We start from the raw sequence: 15,262 nt of genomic DNA, 5'->3' as shown, positions 1-15,262 counted from the left end.
TGCTTTTAACTTCGCAAAATATATTGAAATATGGCACTCTGACCTTTGAGAGAACTAAGTACAAGAGCTGATGCTTGCAGTCCCACTCAGAGCCTCTGGCACATTCCTTTGTGGGCTATAGAGCTGCTGACGGTACCAAGAGGTGTAACTGTCAAACCCCAATCCTACTCCAGCAACCAACCTTACGTGCTTGCCTCCTTTCAGAAACCTTACTGGGAATCTCCTCTTCCTGTCCTGCCCATCATCACCCAGGGTTTTGATGTTTATCAGGACACAGATGACATGAAGGATAAGGAGCAGGCATTTTTCAAAAGGACCTGAATCATTCACTGCCTTAACTCTTTCCATACCTACCCCACCTCCCAAGCTTTGACAAAAGCAAGTGGAGGATTCCCCTTCCCTGCACATTTAGCAGAAGTTGGGGGGAAAAAGTTAGACAGCAAAGCCTCTGTACTGCTTTCCAAAAAGATGAGTAAGCTTCCTTTGGCTGCGCTGCAACTTGGCTCCCCCCGGGTTGTGCTGCTGCAGACTTCCTGCTTGATCCTTGATTTTATCAGATTGTAACTTGTTTTCTCCTGGCAGCGCTTTCATTCTTTCTACTGCTCTGGGTTGTCATTGGCTTTTCTTTGTAGGGTCCCAGCCCTATTATGTAACAGCAAAAAAAAGAGTGGGGGGGAATATTTCAGATCTGTTTCTGCTTCTGGAGAGGAGCCTTTGTGCACAATTACTCATCCAAGAGATTCAGCAGGTATAACTGCTTCCCCCAGGGGCTCCATTATATAATTGGATTTCAGCCATACAAATTAAATCCTATCTTACCCCTTAGTTAAGCCAGGCAGTAAGTATTTAATGCTAATATCCTTAACAACTATTGCAGAGAGAAGCAGAGACGAAGCACAGAGGAGACAGATGCGAGTGTCCCTACCGGAGGAAAGGAAGGATGAGCACTGACAAAGACACCTGCTATTTTTAAGAGCTAGCTGTACTTCCCCAGTGCGATCCATGGCGTCTGCTGGAGGAGCTGTTTGGGCTGGAAAGTGGCTTTCCCTTCATTTTCCACCCTATAGTGCTCCCATGTGTGCGCTGAGCACTCCTCTCCTCTCAACACACACACAGTTCAAAGAGCCTCATGCCTAACCCTGCTTGAGTTTCTATGGAAGTCTCTGTTCTTGTGCAACGTCTGAAAGAAGCAAATTTAGTAATATTAAAACTCCAGCCAAACACACAAACAGGCAAAGAATCCCCAAATTAAAAAGAAAATCTTAAGCGAATTACTCATTCATCTGCATTTTCTATTGCATTCTGTCTTCTCCAGGCATGTTTCCTTTAGACAAAGCCCTCTGGGCAGAGACCATCTCTTTTGGTGTCTGGTACATCAGTCACATAGTTAGCGCATAGTAATAAAGGAAAATAGATTCATGGTGGGAGTTAAACCAGTCAGTCTGGTACCATAATTGGAACATAATCTCATATTGACAGTATTTAACACAGGATGCACAGGGAACAGATGGCAGCACGCCAGGCCTCAATCGTTCAGCAACCATTGGAAAGATATTTTCCAAGTCCAGCTTCTGAGCCTCATCTCCGATATGGGAAGCTGCTGTGACCCAGACAGGACCAGATACGCTCAATGACCCTGCAGAAAGCCCAGCACATCCATGTCCTTCAGAGCTCGCAGACCACTTGGCGAGCAGCCTTTCCATTGCTAACTATCTCACAAATGCTTAGAGAGATGTGAAAAAGCATCGAGGGCAAAAGGCTCCGAGGTCCAGCGGCACAATCATGCACACCTCCCCTCGCATAGAGACCATGGCCATGACATGCAGTTGGAGCTGAATGATCTTCAAAGTCCCCTCCAACCCAAAGTATTCTATGATTCTGTGTCCAAGGTGCACCTCACAGCACAGAGTGTGACAGCGTGGGTGCAGACAAACTCAGCTTTCCGAGGATATGGGAGCACACCTTGCTTCTTATATCTGCTATGGAAACTTCAAATTGATTTTTCTCCATTTCACCAATTAATTCCCATTAATTAAGTTACCGTACAATGCTTCACTGTAATTCACAAGTTTTATGTATTATATGAATAAAATTGCACATATATTTTTATGTGATTTTCATTTAATTGAATTCCAAGGAGATTTATCTCCTAGGTTATTAATAAATCTTAATATGGCCTATAACACTCAATTGATATTTAATTAACCTGCAATAACTGCCTTGTAAAATGTAAATTAAATGCTTTATTTTTCTAGGCATATAACGTTAAATCAAACTCTTAATTCTACCAGCCAAGCAAAAAGGGGTGGGGAAAAAACCAGACTGCAGGCTGCAAAACCTTAGACCTGAAAACATTTCATGCTTAAAGAGGTTCAGAATGGAAACATGTTTTGTAATCACTTCTCCCAAGGAAGTACTTCTCCACCGTCTCCCCACCTTCAAAGTTCAGGAGTATCTGGGTGGATTCAGATGAAACACCAAAATCTCAGGAAGAATTAAAGAGAAGAGAGAGACAGGCCTATTATTAATAATAAAGGTGCAAATTCCCATATGTATTGTGGGATTTGGCATTTTTCTTAAAGTCTTGGCTCCCAGAGTCGCATTATCAAATGAGAATGTCAATTTTCATTTAAAAATTAAAAAAAAAAAGGAAAGATGTTAAAGCCCTTTGATAGGGGGAAAAGTTTGCAAACCTGAATGTCAAAGGCATGAGAACTAAGAGACAAAAAAATACATAAAATTTGATCCTTATCTTTAAAAGTATCAGAACTTTTTGAGAGACTTGAGATGGCTGAGAACTGGGAGGTGGCAACTAATGATCAAAACAGCCTTTACAAGAAAACATGAGAACAGTCCAAATTATGTTTTAAGATCAAACTGTTCTCCTCCCCCTCCCCTGGCAATTTACATAGATCTCCATTAAGCGCTCCAAACTGCATCAACAACTATTTCTGATTTCAAAACCAGGAGAGCTTGCTACCTTTGTAAAGTGATTTCAAAACTTCAGGTAGCTCTGACTGTCCACAATTCATAGGCCTGTAAAGTTCTACTGCTATAGCATCCGAGGTTAGGAGATATAAATATATTTAATGTACCGAGTAGCTAATCTGCCTTAGAACCATAGAATGGTTTAGATTGGAAGGGATCTTTAAATCATCCAGCTTCAAAGCCCTGCTACAGGCAGGGACACCTCCTTCTAGCCCAGGTTGCTCACAGTCCCATCCAGCCAGGCCTGGAGTGCTTCCAGGGAGGGGGCATCCACAGCCTCTCCTCCAATATTTCATTAAATAGCATAGGCTCTTATCCATCACTGATAAAAGTACAGAGCTAATGGTGGTGATTGCGTTGCAAAAGAGTATTTGCTCAGTCAAAGAGCACTGTTATGCTCTTTGTAGCTGTTGTGGCTTCCATGGAAATAAATAGGAGGCATTACTTTTGGAACAGCCTACATATACGTAGCCCAATTTGTCCTCACTCAACGTCACCCAGGCAAGCCAAAGTGTTTGACATCCACAAAACAGACTATTTCCACTAAAGACCAGTATCCCTAACTGCCCATCATCCGTCTGCATGAGATCACTTTAAAAGGTATTGAACAAAAAATCAAAACTCAAATGGGCCATGGGTTTTAAAAGTGTCACAGCATGGAAGAATAAAACAAAGAGAAAGGATTCTACCTTGCAGCAACCGAACGGAAACAAATCCAGATCTTCTGGAATGGAAAGCTTGTCCATCCTGCCATCCCATCCCTTCCTTACTCACAGGCTCTCCTGAATTGCATTGCCCAGAAAAGCACTGCTGACTGCTCCAAATTTTGCCACTCATGCTTTGCAAGTAGCTTCACTGCTTCAGGAGTACCCAGAGCAGGGAGTCAGCAGATGCAAGTGTCCTCATGCTTGCAGTAATTGGCTGCAATTTTGCAGACCTGGGCTTAATCCCCAGCTCCAGCACGGACTCATGGGTTCATTTACTCAGGGTTCTTCCTCTAACTCCACATTTTACAATTTTGGCAATTGATCAAAATTAGTCTCCTTCTCCTGCCTTTAATCTTTTTTTAATGGAGGAGGATGCATCCTGCAAACATGCTGTGCTGGACCTGCTGGCAGCTGTGGCTGCGGGGGCACCAAGCCCAGCATGAGTCTGCTGCAACACGGGAGGTGCTTTGCCCAGAGTGGGTTTCTAATGGAGCTGAATCTAGTACAGCTCTCATTAAGGGCTGACCATGACTGGTGGTTTCAGTGTACTTAGATAGCACTTCTTCTCAGGCCTGAGGTCACCCAAGAGCTGCATCAGGAGGAGGCACAGTCCCACCTACCCACACTGCTCCTCACGATGCTCCAGGCGATTTGGCTGCTAACAACAGGGACAAATGGATCAAAAATCAGGAGGCTGCAAATTCCCAGAAGTGCATAGGGCTGAAGACCTGGTGGGCTCCCCACAGATCACCAAAAGCATTCCCCTGTGCTCTGCCCACTGCACAGCAATTCATCTGACCCCTTCCAGGCATACTCCAGCCTAGTCCTAGCCCTACATCCCTTAATGACTGCACCACATTCCTCCTAAATTCCAGCTCACATTCTCCTTTCCTCTGAGAAACAAATCCAACTAAATTTTCCAGACATTTCCAACATCAAATTTGGAAGCAAAAGTCTCAGTGGGAACAGGGCATTCATCTGCGTGGTGTCTGATGGTAGCAAATCTGCTTCAAAGCAAGTGAGAAGCCAAGTGCCTACAGTCCTGCTGGTGCTGATACTGCTGGGAGTAACCCCACTTACATGGGCAACGATGGAGATCCTTAACACAAGACAGACACAGCACTTGCAAGGTTTTCTTTCTCAAAACTCACATCTGGAAATGAGCAATTGAGCAAGAACCAGCCCCACGAGACACATCCAAACCAGCCCATCTTAATGTCAGGCACATGCTCTTAACTGGCGCATCACTGTGCATTCATCAAATGATGAATGGTTCAATACAGAACTCACATAGCGTCGTACAGTGATACCGTAGCACATCAAAGAGATCACTAAGATCATCACTAAGATCAATACACACGTCTTGTCCCAGGGGAGGACTTGAGATTTTTAAACCAAATAGACTGAGGTGCTTGATTTCTATTACATTTCAAAGGGATTTAGAAGCTCTGCTCTCCCTCAGTGACCTCACCCGACTACCTTAGAGGCTGCACACGTGCTTGACATGACACCAGAAAATATTTGTGGGCTATGGCATAAATGGGGATTACTGCCTCTGAAAAGGAGGACTTGCTGCAGCAGCTGCGGTTTAATGAAGGATTTGAAAGAGGAGAGAAGCACAGGGGGAAGATGCTCTAGACAATAAGTCACATAAGAGAAGGCTTAAAAACAGAGCAGGAGGAAATGAAGGGATCTGGCAAGGAAAGGGTTTGGGATAAATGACTGGAGGAGGAACACCAGCTAGTAGCAAGATCACACAGGGCAAAGGGCTTCAGCCCTTCATTATGGCTGACTGGAGCAATGGGAGAGGAAAGACTGTACCAGAGGGCTTCTGGGTGATGGTGGGAATAGAAGGAACCTGGTGAAACTACAGCTCAGGGCATCCAAGCAGAGGCTGAGCACTGCAGCCCAGGTCAGAAGGGAGCGGTGTGGGAAGGAGCAGGAAGCTGAGAGAAGGCACAGCTACACCCCGAAGCGGCGCTGGCGGAGTGCAGTGGTGTAATGTTCAGTCACTAGACTGAATTAAACAGGACTGGCTCTGTTCATGGATTTTCCTGCGCTAGTTTGCACTGGTTATCACAGATAAGCCACGTTAATGCAACCCTGTTATGATGTTGGGAAACCTCAATAATGGAAATTAACTGCTCTGTATGGACGGATGAATGGAAGTTACACAACTGCTGACCTATTTCCGAGAAGCAAGGCAATGTTGAGTGGGTGCAGCCAAATTTAATAGCTGCTATCAAAATCAAGGAAAGGACTTCCATTCAAAAGTTAACCAGGAGAAAAGCAAGGAGTTGGTGGTATTGCTCAAGCACAGCAGCTCTGGACTCACACCAACAACAGTAGCTCCGATGTCGGAACAATGTACCGGCTTAGCGATTTGACACACGGCCAAGGTGCTTACAAAATACCTCCAAACAGTTAATGCAAATCCATATTACTGGGTCTATTAATGGCCTGTCATTGCCTGTCTGCAGATCACCATTTTGTGCCAGTAAGCTCTACATTCCCCTAATTCTAACAATGCTATCCTTAGCTGACACTTCAAGCACTGATGGGATTCCATTAAGGACCCACAAAAGCCTAAAATCAGGAGAGTCACCCTCTTTTCTGCCCATAATATCAGACCCACCATTCCCACCATCACCTTATGGCCTCAGTTTCTTTTATAAATGGAGGACAAGGTCTTGCACTTCCACCGTAGCCATAAAACAAGTCCCCAGCTCTTTTCAGACCAGGACACGAGTACCTGAAGCACCACCTGTTATTTCAACCTTCTTACTGCCTCGATTAAAATTTCAAGCTGATTCTTACAGTCATTTATAGCTGGTTTTAAACGCGTGCAGGACTTGGGGAAACCTTTATTTCTGCCCCATTTGCAGAGCACTTGGCAGAGAGGACAGGAAGGTTGCCTCGTTTCCCTTGTCTGTTAAAGCAAAACGTAAAATGCTCCCCTCCATTTTGGATCAATGTCACATAACCTCATTTCCTCAGCTTAAGAAAAAGCCTTAGATTTTATATGTTGCACTAAAATATGTCAGCACCATTAGGTTAATAAACAGTGCTAAATCAAAACCAGGCCTCAGTTCATAGATCATCTGAGCTATGTCAAACACGGGGAGCGATACCATAGAAGAGATGTAATGGGCAGCCTCCTTAGCCTGGATTTTATTGCTGCGAAAGAGAAAAACCTGGTGTTCAGCCACTTTTCATTCACTAGAGGCTGTCACACGATCTCTCACAGCTTTTTGGGCTGTGTTTATTTTTCCTGGGGTTCCCAAGAGCCCTACTTTCTGACCCCCTCGCAAAACCTCCTGTGTGACTACCTAGAGGTCTAACCCTGAGTTACTGCCAAACCTGAAGATTTTACTGCCCAGGAGACCAGCTCCTTACCTGATAAATCAGAATATCCCTCCCCAGTTTACACCCACAGAGGTAATCATTTTCACAATTCAGAATAACAAAGGTTTGATTTCCTTTTTTTTTTTCCCATGCTGACCTTTCCTATGTGACAACACTGTGAGAGCCAAGAAACTTCCCTCCCTCTCCTATGCCCGTGGGACATCCCCTTGGCTTGTAAGGCCATAAATCAGCACACAGGGCCACCCTGACCCTGCAGGTGGCAATCCCCTCTCTGCAACCCAAAGGCCACGCTTGTGTTCCTATGGGGCACCTGCTGAAAGGAAAGGAATGAATGAATCCCTTAAGGCAATGCCCCCCTCAGAGGCTGTTCTTATTAGTGGCACCTAACTGAAATCCTCAATTTGGGGTGAAAACAATCAGAAGTACCTACGTGTTTGCCACACACCTTTGTCCATTCAGAACTGCCATGACCAGCCTGAGCAGACATTTACCATCTCTCCAGCCTGAAACATGACCCTATAACTGTATGCCTTTCCAGAGTAATGGTGGAAATGCCCCATTCTCACCCACTGCTGGAAAGAAAATATTTTTGGAAAGCTTTTGGCGTCATTTGATCGTGTCCAGTTTTTCCACTGAGAAAAGCAAAACCTGAAACCCACACTTCAGTTTTCTGCTTCAGTTTTTCCCCTTGACAAAACCCAGCAAAGCATTGCTCAGCATGTATGTATTTTATCTCTCTCTATACACACACACTTCTTGGTGCTGCTTCCCAAATTTGCTACTTAACAGAGTGATGGAGGCAGGTGGTACCTGAGCTCAGTTTGCAAGGGAATACCTGAACTCACACACAAGCTGTGGTCCAGCTAGAAGGATGTGCAACGCTGCTGTAGGATGGATGGGGCTCTGAGCACCTGGTGAGATGTAGGCGTCCCTGTTCATTGCAGGGGAGTGGGACCAGATGGCCTTTAAGGGTCCCCTTTGTAATTCTATGATTGTCCCACTGGGATGGGGGGAGCACCACCACACTGCAAGAAGTCACCCCTGCTACCGACAGCAGAAAGACAGTCATTCAAAAGTTCAAGCTTTCAGCCTATAGTGAATGGAGAGAGAAACTGGCAGCTCCAGAGGGCTATTCATCCCATCCTGAGATAGCTATCTGAGACAGAGAGAGTGAATGGATGCTGGAGGTGCCAGTACCTTTCGACAAGGACTATAAAAGGAATCCAGATGATTATCTTGGATGAGACACCTAACTTTCAGGCAGAGTCAGGTAAGGTGAATCTTTGTTGAGCTGAAATCCGTGGTGGTTTCGGCTTTGCCTTTGGTGGGGCCAGGTTTTCACCACGACAATCTGAATAGATGAGAAAAGAAGAACAGAAAAGGGAAACGCATCTACAAGGGAATGAAATATTTATTTCCCTCTATTCACAGAGAGCAATTAAGATATAAAGAGATTAGGGGAATTCTTTGCAGACACACAGTGTGTTTGTATGGAACAAGAAAGGAGGCTTTGGTGTCTGCAAGCATGACTCGAGCTATCAGCCACCCTGCCTCGCTCCCAGAAAAAGCATCATGCAAATCTGAGGAGGAAGGAATGGCGGTAGACATGCCATCTGGAAGGATGATGGACAACAAGCTGACTAGGAATAAATAGCAAAATATAATGAATTCCAAACCATGCCAACAGCAACTGTTGTGCTATGAATTAACAGTGCTATTAAATGTTTACGCACACACTTCTGTCAGCACCTGTCAGCATTTATGCAATACATACGTTGGCAAATCTGTATTACGTTATTTCTTGCAACTGATCTGCATTAATACTGCCCGTGCACATGTTCAAGCAAATTGCTACAGTTCTTTTTGACCTATCCATGTGCAAAAGGTGCAGCAGTTTACAGTATTTTATGCCTATGCAGCAAGTTATGGCTTCATGTGATAGACAGCTGAGCAAGGCTGGGGGATAGGGGGCAGCAAAAGAAAAAGAAAGAGGAGCAGGGAAGGATAAGAGACCTGGAGAGCCAGGAGGATGCCCGAGGAGGGGCAGAGGACAAAAAGGAGCTCACCCCAAACCAAGTCAGAGAAGGGGAGCCACACAAACAGCCTTCCTGAACTGGGGGAGAAAGCAGAAAAAAGCCCCACAATACAGCTGCAAGCTGCACAGATGGAAAGGAAAAATCATTAGGCCAAGGTTCCTACTCAAATCATGCAGCAGAGTATGGAGTTATGCTGTAGCCACTGAGATGGACCGCAATGCTCTTTGCACCCAGGTACTTAAATTATCTTTCCTCTTAGATTCCTTCATTCTGCTCTTTCCTCCCTTCCCCCAGCCCCGAGCACAGTAGTTGGAACGGAGGAGATAAAAATGTATAATTAAGGGAGTTGCCACTTGCTAAAGCTGGAGACCGCTCGTGCAAAAGACAGGGTTTGTGGTGACAGAGCTAAATCCGGGACCCACCAATTGCTGCTAATGATGAGAGCTTGTGGTTGCTGTGCCACCCAGGCAGAAGTGGTGGAGAGACAAGTTGTTATTGCAAAAGGAGCAAACGTGCCACACCTCTCCCCTGTGCAAGCGGATTTCTGAGGCTTGCAAACACAGGAAGACCGCACAGATGCGGGCAGAGGGGTGGGAGCTGCATTAAGGACCAGCAGTATTGCCTGATCTAACCCTTGCATGCAGACAGCTCAGCTCCTTGGCCTTCCCACCTGAGCAAAGGCCTTAGGCTAGGAGAACACAGGCTGCAGAATAGGGGACAACCAGTGCCTGTGCGTTCTGCTGTGGGGATTGGGAGCTGATTCTGTTCATAGAACAGCTGGGGTTGGAGGGGACCTTGCAGATCATCTAGTTTGAACACCCAGGGCCCATCCAGCCTGGCTTTGACTGCCTCCAGGGATGGGGCACCCCCAGCTCTCTGAGCTGCCTGTGCCAGCACCTCACTGCCCTCCTGCTCCCTCTCCGTATTTGCACCCATGTGCATTGAGACTGTGAACTTCTCTTTTTACCCTCAGTTAAACAGGCAGCTTGAAGTCACCTAAAAGGGCAGATCTCTAGACCCACTGGGAGAAATTTGTGTGTGGAAACCAAAGGCGCGAAAGAATCCAAACCCTGGTCTGAGCTGCAGCAGGATGCAGGACACCTGATGTCAGCTGATGCTCCTGATGTACCACATAAGACCCCATCAAGCTCCTCCTGAGCCCTCAGATCTGCAAAGACCATTTGTGATGAGCACAGTCAGAAGGTCCACTGAAACCCGGGGTTGGAAGGGACTAGAGATCATCAAATCCAACTTCAGATCAAGTTGAACCCCAAAAATGTGTAAGGATGTATATTTTCTTTACGAATTAAACAGGATTCAAAGAGAGCAGGGACTGAAAGGATTTAGCTAGACCACGCTTACCCTCAGAGAAATACAGTCATTCATCTGCTATATTCTTATGTCTTTACACATGATTTTGTTTCAGTCTAAAGGGATTTTATTCCTTACATTAGAATTAGCGAGATAATGATTAATAGGATGAGTTCTCTTAATAATACTAATAAAAAGGTAGATATTTTTAAATGCAGTTCCTTATGATTAATAATTGCCATCCTGATAAAGTCAGAATTTCCAGCATGAGCCATTCCCTCCATAGCCACAGGTGCAGATGGATGAAGCAGCTCAGACGAGCTGAAGTTGATCACATTTTCCATGTAAAATGGCACAGTAATTACAACTGATGAGGGTGTGCTGGAGCCAAAACTCTGGGTCTTGGTAGGGAAAAAAGAAAACAGTTTGTAATCAACAGGGGTAGCCACAGGAGAAGTTTTTAAATCCTAATTTAAAATCACTCAGCAGTAGCATGCTATGCTCCTACAGTTACTGAGTACAAGGACATTAGAGAGAGGTAATGAGTGGCCCTGGGAAGTGCTGCTGTATGGGGGGATTTGGGCTTCTCTGGGATTCCTGGTGCTCACACGTATAACACTCGTGGTTTTTTTCTGTTTGAGAAGGATGGCATAGAGCATTTTAATGCATCTCCAAGATTAAAGGGAAGAGTGAAGAGGTTGTTGCTTAGGATTCACAGGACCATATCTGTAGGGATAGCAGCTCTATGTCCTCATACCAGAGCTGGGATAGGACAAGGGGAAATGGTTTCAGACTAACAGAGTGGAGATTTAGATTGGATATAAAGAAGCTGTTTACATTAAGTTTGGTGAAACATTGCACAGGCTGCTCAGAAAGGAGTGGTGCCCATCCCTGCAGACCCCAGGGTCAGGCTGGAGGGATCCAAGCACTGATGGAGCTGTGGGTGCCCCTGTACACTGCAGACAGTGGAACCAGATGGCCTCTGGGGGTCCCTTCAAACTCAATTGCATGATTCTATGATACCCTACCCTGGCAAACTAGAAACATGTTTAATAACATGAATCTGTTTTAGTGCCTTTAAATAGGCATTTGCTTTGCTGAAAAGGATGCAAAGATCTTGTCTTGCTGAACAGTGAAGTGGCAGCACTTAAAAGCTGAACTTCCAAATGAGTTCAGCCTCCAGTTTGCAGAGCAGCTTTGTGCCTCAGACTGGTTTGTGTTTGTCTAAATGAACACTAAGATCCTTGGAAGCCTTTACTCCTGGTTGTGGGTTCTGAGTACTTAAAACGTGCCCTTGGCCTCCTCTAACACATTGAACCCCGAGGAGAAATTCCAGCAGGGTTAGAAACCACCACCAGATATATTTTTGAGCTTTATTGCCTGTATTATCTTAACACTCTATTGCTCCAAAACCTCTGAAAACGGCATATCTCATCTTTCTATTGTTATTACACCCAAAGGATATGTCTACACCGCAGTGCTGCACTGCCCCTGCCAGCTCCCAGCAAGCTCACTCTGGCAGGAGCAGGCTCACTGCAGCAACACCCAGCACAGATCCTCTGCAGGCTCATAGGGGGATAGGACAAGAGGGAATGGCCTCAAGTTGTGCCAGGGGAAGTTCAGCTTGGATATACAGAATTTCTTCTCCAAAAGGGTGGTGATGCAGTGGCACAGACTGCACGGGTGGATCACCATCCCTAGAGGTGTTTAAATAAAGGGTAGATGTAGTACTAAAGAATATGGCCTAGTGGGCAACATCAGTGGTAAGTGCATGGTTGGGGACGAGATGTTCTTAGAGGACTTCCCAACCTTAATGATTCTATGATTCATGCAGCTGGCTGCTCTCACCCCACTGAAGGTGGCTGCAAAAGAGAGCAGCATGAGGTTGGCTTGGCTGTCCTGGCAATGCACACATGCAATGGGGCAACCACTCTTGACGAGCTCTCTCCCACACCATCTGTTTCTCCAAAGCTACACGGACTTTCTGGCACAGAGACTCCTGTTTGAGGATATGAGTACAACAGTTTACCATAACCAGCAAAGCCGAGCTGACACTCCCTCCCTCAGAGACAGCAACAGTTTTGCTTGTTATTGGTAACCCTTTCCCTCTTTCACCATGCTGCTATCACACTGCAGGGACTCAAGGCAGGCTTGCTATCACTGAGCGCACACAGTGTATCGCCTCGTGGCTATAGGCCATCAAAGGGCCCCAAACCAGCAAGGAGAAGGCAGACCCTGAAACGCCAACGAGTTTCAGGCAGCTCTATGATGGGCTCTCATTGGCAATGCAAGGCAAGGGAGCACAGCTCTGGCCCACGCCTCTCCCTGCTCACCTTCCTCATGCTGGCAGCAGCAGAGCAGCCCAACACAATGCAGAACCCACGCCAAAACCCATAGCCACTCTGTCTGTCTAACTCCGTCTGGCAGTGGTGCAGTACATTATTACCTTCTGTAATTCCCCCAAGTTATTTAGGGCTGTCTCCTTATTATCTTGATATCTTGGCTCCCATAATAATTACAGACCCAGTTTTACAAGGGCAATTTTTTTTTTTTTTCTTGATTAGTTTCCAGGATTCTGTTGTTGCATCAAAGCTGTGCTAGTTTTTGTGTATTCCTGACAGATGTCTGCTGAAGGAATTACAGAACGGGCATGCAAAGAGGAAACCATCCACAGGGAGATTAAGGAAGCAAAGAACAGTTCTGTGAATTTATAAAAAATTAGAAAAAAGATCAATTTCTCACACATGTGCATATTTACATACACCAGGACAGAGGAATGCATGCACTTGAGTGATATTTCTCCCTGGTTCTGCCCTGCCAGGGCATGGCATGTTACAGATGCTCTACAGGTGCTCTACGAACCCCATGCAAGCAAAAGGAGCAGATTTTATCCAATCTCATTCCTTGCTGTTTCTGCTCAAGTTCATTGCTCGTAGCTGAAGCCTCCAAAGCCCTTTATAAAGCAACCAGTCATGAATCCCACTTTCCTTTGGAAGGAAGCTTTGGTGAAAAATAATTAAGTGGCTCAATTTAATTCACTGTGAACCCATGCACGGATTTGCCCTTAGCTCAGCCCCTGCCACAAAGCATCCGCTGCACTTCCACGCACTTTCAGCCTGCAAGCAGGGTTTGGCCAGGAGTAAACAACAACACAAACCACCCGGGTTATTTGTACTGCACCAGTACCTAAAAAATACTAATTATCTGTCAGAGAGCTGTGCCTGCAGGCCTGGGGTGAGACTGGCACCCCATTGTGCGAGGTGTTACACATAACAGATCATAAAGAGATGGCCCCTGCCCTGGAGAGCTTACAGTCTCATTATGCAAGAGGAGTGGGTGGAAACAAGCTCAGCGAGATAGAGTAACTGATCTGATAGCTCCCCAGGCAGAGCTAACAGCTCCCTGGAGTTTGACCCAGGGCTGAAGTCACACCGACTCCTCAGACTCGGGGGTCCTCATGCTGCGCGCTGCCTTCTGCCTCCAGGCCCTCCAGCAGCTGGGGAAGGCAGCAGCTTTGAGGCATCCTTGAAAGCACCTCCGGCCTCTATTGCTTACACTGAGAGAGAGGTCGGTTCCCAAGCAGTGCTGGTTGGAGCTCCATGGGGAAAGCAGCCAGAACCACCAGCAGCCATGCCACAGCCACTGCTCCCAGCAACCCCACTGCCTGACCACCTATGTCACCAAAGGTTTCTTCCTTGAAAGCTCAATTTTAGCTACTACCGAGCGCAGACGATTGGATTTGTTGGACAAATAGCTCTATGAGGAATGGCAAATCCCATCTATTAAGGGCTGGTGATGAGCAGATCAAAACGTGTGTCAAATAAATCACCCACTCAGTCCAGAACCATACATGAAAATACAATTAGAGATTAGCCCATAGAGTGCATAACTGGCAATACGTCAGCTACAAATCATTTTAAAAGCATGTAGCTGATCTAGCCTCCTTAATTCCTTGAGTTGTTGATTCCAATTATCAGCAGCCAAGTAGCAAAAGGTTTTTTATCCCAGAAGATTTCTTACTTTTGGATACAATAAAAGTCAATTTATCCAATGATTACTAGGACATGGGCAGTTAATAGGTTGCGTCTGTTCTTTCTCCCTTCAGATCCTTCAGAGTGGCTCCATTAACACATTTACAGACCAGACTTAAACAATAATAGCGCTTCTCCTTCTCTGGGGGTAACCAAACCAACCCACTTTTTGCACAGGGCATTGGGATGCTTTTTTTTTTTTTTTTTTTTTTACTATTACAACTCCAGAGGAATTTACATAATTGGTTATGAATAATTCGTAACTTGTCTAAGAGTCTCCATGTAGCTATCTGATTTACTACAGCTTCCCACTCCAGAACCAGCAGAAGATTTTAATACAGTTTTTAATTGCAAGATCATAATTTTTAGTGCATCAGTGCTGCCTAATGTAGAGGGGATGCGAGAACAACTCCTCTCCATTGCCCTGTACCCACTGCATAGCGATGGGAGGAATGCTGGAAGGGCAGCTGAGATTGTCGGCAGGGAAGGGGCAAACACCACAGTCTCTATTCCCCTCCTTTATCAGCTTGCCTTCAGATTATTTGCTTTTTATGGGAAGGAAAGGAAGAAAAGATCATGAGGGTTCAGCTGATAGCTCAGCCCCAAACATCTCTGCACACTCTTGGGTGCTTCTTTAATCTGTCCATAAGAGCAAGAGTGCATCCCTGGGGTGAGGCTGCTGGGATGGAGGTGGGCAGCACTGCAGACCCAGGTCTAGGATAACAAATCACTCCATCAGGGATGGTGTGCTGGGAGGAGTGGTGTGCAGTGCTGCAGACTTGGATTTGGAAGAAGAGGTAATAATGCATCAAAACTGCTCAAA

The 15,262-nt window shown here is 45.7% G+C and overlaps 1 long non-coding RNA gene across 2 annotated transcripts in view; it reads right to left on the bottom strand.

The window, feature by feature from the left end:
- LOC125702935 (uncharacterized) overlaps nucleotides 1–15,262 on the bottom strand; it is a 75,877-nt gene that overhangs the window by 28,223 nt on the left and 32,392 nt on the right. The gene's annotated exons all lie outside the window — the stretch shown is intronic.

The sequence above is a fragment of the Lagopus muta genome, chromosome 20 (assembly GCF_023343835.1).
Source record: "Lagopus muta isolate bLagMut1 chromosome 20, bLagMut1 primary, whole genome shotgun sequence".
Lineage (NCBI taxonomy): Eukaryota > Metazoa > Chordata > Aves > Galliformes > Phasianidae > Lagopus > Lagopus muta.
Note: the sequence above shows the minus strand (reverse complement) of the source record. Positions and strands in the feature narration are given on the sequence as shown.